Here is a 9,868-nt window from a genome sequence, read left to right on the forward strand (position 1 = left end):
GTTCCCATTTACTCCTTTTATTACCTCCCTTCATACCCTTTTTCCCTTTCATACCCTTTATTACCCCTATCTTTTGCCTTGCATTTACCTTCCACCATTTCCTCCTCCTCACCTCTTTCTTGCCTTACTTATGCCTTTCTCGTCTCTTCACCTACGGGCTCACAATAGCCCGTGCTACTTGGAACTTTGTTCCCAGTAGCTGAATCTATAACAACAACATCAACGTCTCTTCACAATCGACTTGATAGTGGTCCAGAACGGACCGAAACGTCGTCGCCTTTTCATCTTCTAGTTTGTGGTTTGGTCAACACTTTCGTAAGGAGATCCTCAGGAACAATAAATTTTGTTAGTCCATTAGCGGTGGAGTTTGTTGAGTATCTTCACGAAGGTCTTGTAGTTGGTTCCGGCCAATTTTTCAGCAATGCAGTTACGTGAATATATAGTACTATTGACTGTGTTGGGACGAGGCAGCTGGTGTAGTGAGGGCTGGCTTGATTGGCCACAGGGAGGTGAAATTGAAATTGAAAACAGTTTATTGAGGTAAAATACACACAAAGGGATGACGTAACTCAAGCTATTCTCACCCCGTTCAGTACATCGTGTTAATACATACATAGACACACATCACAAGCAATAAACATATTACCAAACATTCTGAGAGATAAACATATACATTTCCTCCTTTACACAAGTAGTATGGTATCAGACGTACACACAAATACTTTTATGACCTAGGTATACTGTATAGACAATTTGCAAGAGACATGCAGATAATTCAACAAAAGATTACAGTCTTGGTGCAAAATTCTTATATCTCTCAAGAATATCATCAACCTTTCCGTTGTGACACATCCAGGCTATTTGTTCAGGAACAGTCCTTATCTCAGTGTTTTTATATACATTAATCAACGGACAATCAAGAACATAATGGGCAAGGGTGTGAGACCTTAACATACCACACAGTTTACACTTCGAGCCATTATCATGAACACCTATCCCATATTCCCAGTAATATTTGTACCCAAGCCTGAGCCGCATGTGCATAGTCACTCCAAGCATTTCTCCTTTTACCATAAGTGAAATGGATGTTTTGACACACACATGTAGTGTTGCATGATTTGACTTCCCTCATGCATTATACCTCTCCTCTCCACTTCTGCCTGTGCCTGAATATTTTTTATTTTGCTTCATATTTATCTCATTGTGAATTCACATTCGATGTCAAATTGTGGTTTTGATGTGGCACGTTTGGCCAAGTCATCCGCTACCTCGTTGAGCACTATTCGAACATGAGATGGAATCCACATGAATTTCACACTATGACCTTTCAGCTGTATCTCAGTTATTCTTTTCTTACAATCCTCAACTATGGACATGAAGACTGGGTTTCAACTGTTTAAGGAATCAAGTGATCCTCGGCTATCGACAAATTCAAAAACATTTTTGTCGTCACGACGTACTTCCTCCAAACAAGCCAGAATGGCCTGCAGTTCAGCTTGTGTGGATGATATATAATTACTAAGTCGGAGTTCAATTTTGCTGTCCATAGTCCCAAACTCAGTATATTCCCTTATTAGGACACCACACCCTGCCCTGACATCCTCCGCCACCGACCCGTCACAATATACATGCAAAGTGTTGCCTCTTGGTAACCGAGATATCATGTTTCCATACAAACACCGTAATTGTCCCAGTTCATGATGAATCTTTTTCACCTTGAGGGGTACAATTTCGACGTCTATTTTCTGTACTTTCCAGGGAGCAGACATATTACACTGGTGAGAGGGTTTACAGCAGTCAAGTACATTTTTTTTTATTTTTTTTTATTTTTATAAAAAGTCAGAATACAAAATACAAAAAGAGAGAACAGATAAATAATACATAATCAGCACAAGGCAAAAACACATGGCACATGAAAGAGACAAATTACAGTAATTAATGGCAAAAAGTACACCCATAACACAGGAACAGTAATACAAACACCCTGATAAATGAAAGGGGAGGAGAACAAAGCATAAACCCGGGCATCCCAAACCTCACACAGAGTATCACAAAACACCTATGAGGCACGCCGCCCCAGAGACATAGGAGCAAACAAGCATACATACCATAAATAACATAAAAAGGCATAAAGTATAAAAATGGACAAGAAAAAATACACAAAAATTACAACACATGTACAGAAACTAACCACCCCCTAGAACAGACAGGGGACGAAATGAAAACACAATCACTGGCAGACCGACTCCGCCCACAAGGAGTGGAACTGGACACAAATGAGGACACCAACAAATAAACAGTAAAACTAAAAATACACATAAGAACAACAATAACATAAAACATACACAAAGAAGAAAGCAATGACAAGTACATAGAAATAAACACACATACACTCCACCCCACAACATACACCCGCCACCCCAACACACAGGGCGCGTGCAAAAACAGGTAAGAAAGAACACCAAACACCCACAACCGCACACAACCACAGCACAAACACCCATACAGAACAAGGCAAAGCATAAAAACAAACCGCAAATACAACAAAACAGGCCAGACAGAAGCCAAAAACAAACACCCACACTACACACACGCACAGACATAAACGCCCAACAATGCACGCAGGCACTGGGGAAACAACACATACAACACAGACAGAAACCAACCACACGGATCACTCATACTTCTCCGGGTACTCCCGAGCCGGAAATCGTAGGCAATAAGCATCCCGAAGAAGTTGGTCCATTTCAGGAATCACACGTCCAGGAGTCGCAGTAGGCCAAGGTATCAAATCCGGCATGCCAATGATGAAACTCCGCACCCGCGGAACCCAGATGGTAGAATGGCACCAGGGTACAGGACGCACTCGGTCATCTGATACAACACGCATATTTGAACCAGAATCGTCGACCATCTCACCGGACGAGAGGATGATAGAGAAGGGTTTCTTCCGAGGAAGCCGGTCACAGGTCCGCACCCCAGGCTGCACATCGGGCCACACATCTGGCCGTCCACTAGGCCGCGCACTACGATCCACGCTGAGTCCCGCGGAGGGCGGCATCGCAGGCGCCCCAGAGTCCCCACCAACCGGAATAGGAGCAGGGGCCCCCCGTCGCACATCCTTCGACAACATCACAACGAGGTCGCGGTCACCAGGGGCAACTGCTCACTGAGGAGAGCCACCAGCAGGGGCACAGTGTCCAACACAGAAGGCACCACAGGAGGCAACACAGCGTCATCCACAGCAGCATCATCCATTGCATCGCGCTTATCTGCCCACGTCCGGCGAGGTGACACAACCCAAGCCGAACGACGGTGCTTAAAAAGAGGCCGCTGATCGTCGGAGCTGTCACCTCCCAGCAAGCGGTGCCCCAGAAGACCAATGGCAGGCGGCCCCAAAGCCGGGGCAGCACGATCACGCAGAACAGCAGCCTCAACGACACGGGGCAAAAAGCCACTACCATCCAAGGAAACCGGAATCGGAGAAGGAAGAGACACAGCAGGCGGAAGGGTAGACTCCAGCACACGTGAGGTATCCAGCGGGGACGATGGAACCTGTGCAGGAGAAGAGGCACGAGGGAACAAGGAAGCTACCAGAGGTGACGAGGCAGAGGGCGGGGGGGGGGGGGGGGGGGGGGGGAGGGAGGGGGGGGGAGACTCGCACACCACCACCCCCGGGAAGCACATGTCCGTCTGCAGGAGAAGCAGGCACCACCCCAACAGCACCATCCAAAGCCTCCACGGAAAGCAACCGGCTGTGGATGCACCTCCGCAACCACGGAACGTCGAAGATCCGAAGCAGGTGCACCCAGGTCCTCAGAGCTCACAGGTGGGGCAGACACATCAGGGCCAGACGGAACGCTTGCCAGAACCGCCGCAGGCACCACACCTGGCACCAGGACAGAGCGAGGATCCGCTGGGGACCCCCCCCCCCCCCCGCCACATACAGACAAGCAGGGAAGGTCATCCTCCAGGAAAACTGAAGGGGCCTCAGCATGAGGAGTGCCGCAGCTGGCCGCCACGTGGCCCTCAGCGCCACACCGGAAACAGGTTCGTGTCTGACCCTGATAAAATATCCTCAGAGATAGCCCACGAAACGAAACCCTGGAAGGAATGGGGCGCGTGACCCGCATAACAAGCGTACAAACGCCCAGCCGGACCCCTTTCAGCCGGCCCGCACTCAACATGGTGAACCGGTGCTTCACCACCACACCATTCCGCATAAACACCGACATAAGCTCTGCCTCGGGGAAGGTCACCGGCACACCGTGAACACTCACAAATGTCAAGGGCCCCCAGAGATCCGAGACCTCCACAGTCACCGCCGAAGCAGGAATAGGAAGCGAGCGTGCATCCCAGCGTGCCACAAACAAAGGTAAAGCAGCGACGTGGCAAACGACACCGCCACACGGGTAGGCAAAAGCTTTTCCAGCCCCAGCAGATCAGAGACGTCGACATGAAGCACGTCCAAGAGCGCAACCTCCACAATGGGCCAGTCCACAGCACCAGAAAAATTCAGCCTCACAGTATCTACCCGCCGAACGCGGGTATCACCAGCAAAAGCCATACCGCCAGCCGGATCCCCGGCCAGTGGGCGCACCGCACCTCAAACCGCACCCGCCCCCTCGCAACAACTGGCAGGTCAGGCGAGCACGTCCTAACACCCTGGCGGCCAACAAGGCAATCCCACAGTCAAGTACATTGTATACAGGGAGGTGGTGGCTGAGTCGCTGTGTGGTTAGAAGACTTAGAGCTGGCCCCTCCTCCCCCCATCCATTGGCTTGCGGGCTGCATGGTAGTTCCTCCTCCTCCTCCCAGATGCTTCAGGAAGTTGGCGGCTTTCACGTTGAAAGATGTTGGTGCACACCGAGTGGTGGAGGCCTGCCAGGCGTCGGACATCATCTTGATTTCTTTGATTCGTTCAGAGTACTCAGCAGAGGCAGCAGTATGTTCTTCAGAGCAGTGAATGCAGTGGAGGTATTCGGCAGTACAGTCCTTGAAGTGGTGGTTCTCGGAGCACTTGCTGCACCGTTGGTCCTGGGAAGTGCACGTCTTCGTGAAGTGATCGTAGCTGTAGCACTTGCAGCATTGACGAAGTTGGTAGTAGTGTTTCTTGGTGATCTGGTGAGGTGTGCTTGCGATACCAAAGCTCCGGAATCCGTTGTCAGCAGCAAAGGTAGCTTTTACATCACGCGATGTAAAAGTAACCTTCATAGTGACGAGGTGGTTGTAAATTACAGTGATGAACTTGACAGTGACAGCAGTCAATGAAGAGTTCTGGTCGTTGATGCTGGCGACGACGTCGGTGACTACTTTCTTTGAGATCATGGAGCTCACTTTGCCGACGAACACCGTCCTGGCTGCAAGGTAGTGACAAGGTGAGGTGTGGTGAGGATGCACCTCCTCAAGAGCAGTGAGAGTGATGGTGTTGATCAGACCCTGTACGGCTGCAGCACTGCTGAACAGCAGTTGGGGTCCTCCGTTGTCGATCACGTCTAGTAGTGCAACCGTAGTTTTCGTAGTGATAAAATCCAGGATCTGTGACCGGGGAAGCAACCCGTCCCATCCCATCCCATTCCCATCATTGTGATGGGAATGGGGTAACTTTCACTGGGGTAACTAAAAACGGGTGCGCCAAGTAGGGGCCGTCAAATCTCACTGGGGTAACTAAAAACGGGTGCGCCAAGTAGGGGCCGTCGAAAAATGCAAAACGGCCCCTACTTGGGGCCTTTTCCACTACTACAATGACCAATGACAGGCAATTTTAGTAGTGGTATATGACTTAATGACCGGCAATTTTACTTTTTCCCAATGCCGGTCATTGAGTCGTGTGATTTTCGTTACCCCGCTGATGCGTCGCTCCTCTCAACAACTGCCGGTCATTGAGTCGTGATTTTTTTTCCGTGACACTTTGACTGCCGGTCAGGTACTGTCAGGTACCCCCATCACCGCCAGGTACGCCCATCACCGCCAGGTACCCCTCCATCACCGCCAGGTACCCCTCCATCACCGCTAGGTACCACCTCCATCACCGCCAGGTACCCCCCATCACCGCCAGGTACCCCCCCATCACCGCCGGGTACCCCCCATCACCACCAGGTACCCCTCCATCACCGCCAGGTACCCTCCATCACCACCAGGTACCCCCCATCACCACCGGGTACCCCCCATCACCGCCAGGTACCCCCCATCACCACCAGGTACCCCCCATCACCGCTGGGTACCCCCCATCACCACCAGGTACCCCCCATCACCGCCATGCACCCCCATCACCGCCAGGTACCCCTCCATCACCGCCAGGTACCCCCCATCACCGCCATGCACCCCCCATCACCGCCATGCACCCCCATCACCGCCAGGTACCCCTCCATCACCGCCAGGTACCCCCCATCACCACCAGGTACCCCCCCATCACCGCCGGGTACCCCCCATCACCGCCAGGTACCCCCCATCACCACCAGGTACCCCCCCATCACCGCCGGGTACCCCCCATCACCACCAGGTACCCCCCATCACCGCCATGCACCCCCATCACCGCCAGGTACCCCTCCATCACCGCCAGGTACCCCCCATCACCGCCATGCACCCTCCATCACCTCCATGCACCCCCATCACCGCCAGGTACCCCTCCATCACCGCCGGGTACCCCCCCATCACCACCAGGTACCCCTCCATCACCACCAGGTACCCCTCCATCACCGCCAGGTACCCCCCATCACCGCCAGGTACCCCCCATCACCGCCAGGTACCCCCCATCACCACCAGGTACCCCTCCATCACCGCCAGGTACCCCCCATCACCGCCGGGTACCCCTCCATCACCGCCAGGTACCCCTCCATCACCGCCAGGTACCCCCCATCACCACCAGGTACCCCCCCATCACCGCCGGGTACCCCCCATCACCACCAGGTACCCCCCATCACCACCAGGTACCCCCCATCACCGCCATGCACCCCCCATCACCGCCAGGTACCCCCCATCACCGCCAGGTACCCCTCCAACACCGCCAGGTACCCCTCCATCACCGCCAGGTACCCCTCCATCACCGCCAGGTACCCCCCATCACCGCCAGGTACGCCCATCACCGCCAGGTACCCCCATCACCGCCAGGTACCCCCATCACCGCCAGGTACGCCCATCACCGCCGGGTACCCCCCATCACCGCCAGGTACCTCTCCATCACCGCCAGGTACCCCCCATCACCGCCAGGTGCCCCCCATCACCGCCAGGTACCCTCCATCACCGCCAGGTACCCCTCCATCACCGCCAGGTACCCCTCCATCACCGCTAGGTACCACCTCCATCACCGCCAGGTACCCCCCATCACCGCCAGGTACCCCCCCATCACCGCCGGGTACCCCCCATCACCACCAGGTACCCCTCCATCACCGCCAGGTACCCTCCATCACCACCAGGTACCCCCCATCACCACCGGGTACCCCCCATCACCGCCAGGTACCCCCCATCACCACCAGGTACCCCCCATCACCGCTGGGTACCCCCCATCACCACCAGGTACCCCCCATCACCGCCATGCACCCCCATCACCGCCAGGTACCCCTCCATCACCGCCAGGTACCCCCCATCACCGCCATGCACCCCCCATCACCGCCATGCACCCCCATCACCGCCAGGTACCCCTCCATCACCGCCAGGTACCCCCCATCACCACCAGGTACCCCCCCATCACCGCCGGGTACCCCCCATCACCGCCAGGTACCCCCCATCACCACCAGGTACCCCCCCATCACCGCCGGGTACCCCCCATCACCACCAGGTACCCCCCATCACCGCCATGCACCCCCATCACCGCCAGGTACCCCTCCATCACCGCCAGGTACCCCCCATCACCGCCATGCACCCTCCATCACCTCCATGCACCCCCATCACCGCCAGGTACCCCTCCATCACCGCCGGGTACCCCCCCATCACCACCAGGTACCCCTCCATCACCACCAGGTACCCCTCCATCACCGCCAGGTACCCCCCATCACCGCCAGGTACCCCCCATCACCGCCAGGTACCCCTCCATCACCGCCAGGTACCCCCCATCACCGCCGGGTACCCCTCCATCACCGCCAGGTACCCCTCCATCACCGCCAGGTACCCCCCATCACCACCAGGTACCCCCCCATCACCGCCGGGTACCCCCCATCACCACCAGGTACCCCCCATCACCACCAGGTACCCCCCATCACCGCCATGCACCCCCCATCACCGCCAGGTACCCCCCATCACCGCCAGGTACCCCTCCAACACCGCCAGGTACCCCTCCATCACCGCCAGGTTCCCCTCCATCACCGCCAGGTACCCCCCATCACCGCCAGGTACGCCCATCACCGCCAGGTACCCCCATCACCGCCAGGTACCCCCATCACCGCCAGGTACGCCCATCACCGCCGGGTACCCCCCATCACCGCCAGGTACCCCTCCATCACCGCCAGGTACCCCCCATCACCGCCAGGTGCCCCCCATCACCGCCAGGTACCCCTCCATCAACGCCATGCACCCCCATCACCGCCAGGTACCCCCCATCACCGCCAGGTACCCCCCATCACCGCCAGGTACCACCCATCACCGCCAGGTACCCCCCATCACCGCCAGGTACCCCTCCATCACCGCCATGCACCCCCATCACCGCCAGGTACCCCCCATCACCGCCAGGTACCCCCCATCACCGCCAGGTACCCCTCCATCACCGCCATGCACCCCCATCACCGCCAGGTACCCCCCATCACCGCCAGGTACCCCCATCACCACCAGGTACCCCCATCACCGCCAGGTACGCCCATCACCGCCAGGTACCCCCATCACCGCCAGGTACGCCCATCACCGCCAGGTACCCCCCATCACCGCCAGGTACCCCCCATCACCGCCAGGTACCCCCCCATCACGGCCAGGTACCCCCATCACCGCCAGGTACCCCCATCACCGCCAGGTACGCCCATCACCGCCAGGTACCCCCATCACCACCAGGTACCCCCATCACCACCAGGTACCCCCCCATCACCGCCGGGTACCCCCCATCACCGCCAGGTACCCCCCATCACCGCCAGGTACCCCCCATCACCGCCAGGTACCCCCCCATCACGGCCAGGTACCCCCATCACCGCCAGGTACCCCCATCACCGCCAGGTACGCCCATCACCACCAGGTACCCCCATCACCACCAGGTACCCCCCCATCACCGCCGGGTACCCCCCATCACCGCCAGGTACCCCCCATCACCGCCAGGTACCCCTCCATCACCGCCAGGTACGCCCATCGCCGCCATGTACCCCCATCACCGCCAGGTACCCCCATCACCGCCAGGTACCCCCCATCACCACCAGGTACCCCCATCACCACCAGGTACCCCCATCACCGCCGGGTACCCCCCATCACCGCCAGGTACCCCCCATCACCGCCAGGTACCCCCCATCACCGCCAGGTACGCCCATCGCCGCCAGGTACCCCATCACCGCCAGGTACCCCCCATCACCACCAGGTACCCCCATCACCGCCAGGTACCCCCCATCACCGCCAGGTACGCCCATCGCCGCCAGGTACCCCATCACCGCCAGGTACCCCCCATCACCACCAGGTACCCCCATCACCGCCAGGTACCCCCCATCACCGCCAGGTACCCCCCCATCACCGCCATGCACCCCCATCACCACCAGGTACCCCCATCACCGCCAGGTACCCCCCATCGCCGCCAGGTACCCCCCATCGCCGCCAGGTACCCCCCATCACCGCCAGGTACCCCCCATCACCGCCATGCACCCCCATCACCTCCAATTACTCCCATCTAATTTAAAACTTGACACTGATCACGTGGTACCATGACTTTAACACTTAAGGTGCTCGTTTTGTGATCGGAAATTTA

This window comes from Procambarus clarkii, chromosome 30 (assembly GCF_040958095.1).
Source record: "Procambarus clarkii isolate CNS0578487 chromosome 30, FALCON_Pclarkii_2.0, whole genome shotgun sequence".
NCBI classification, from domain to species: Eukaryota; Metazoa; Arthropoda; class Malacostraca; order Decapoda; family Cambaridae; genus Procambarus; species Procambarus clarkii.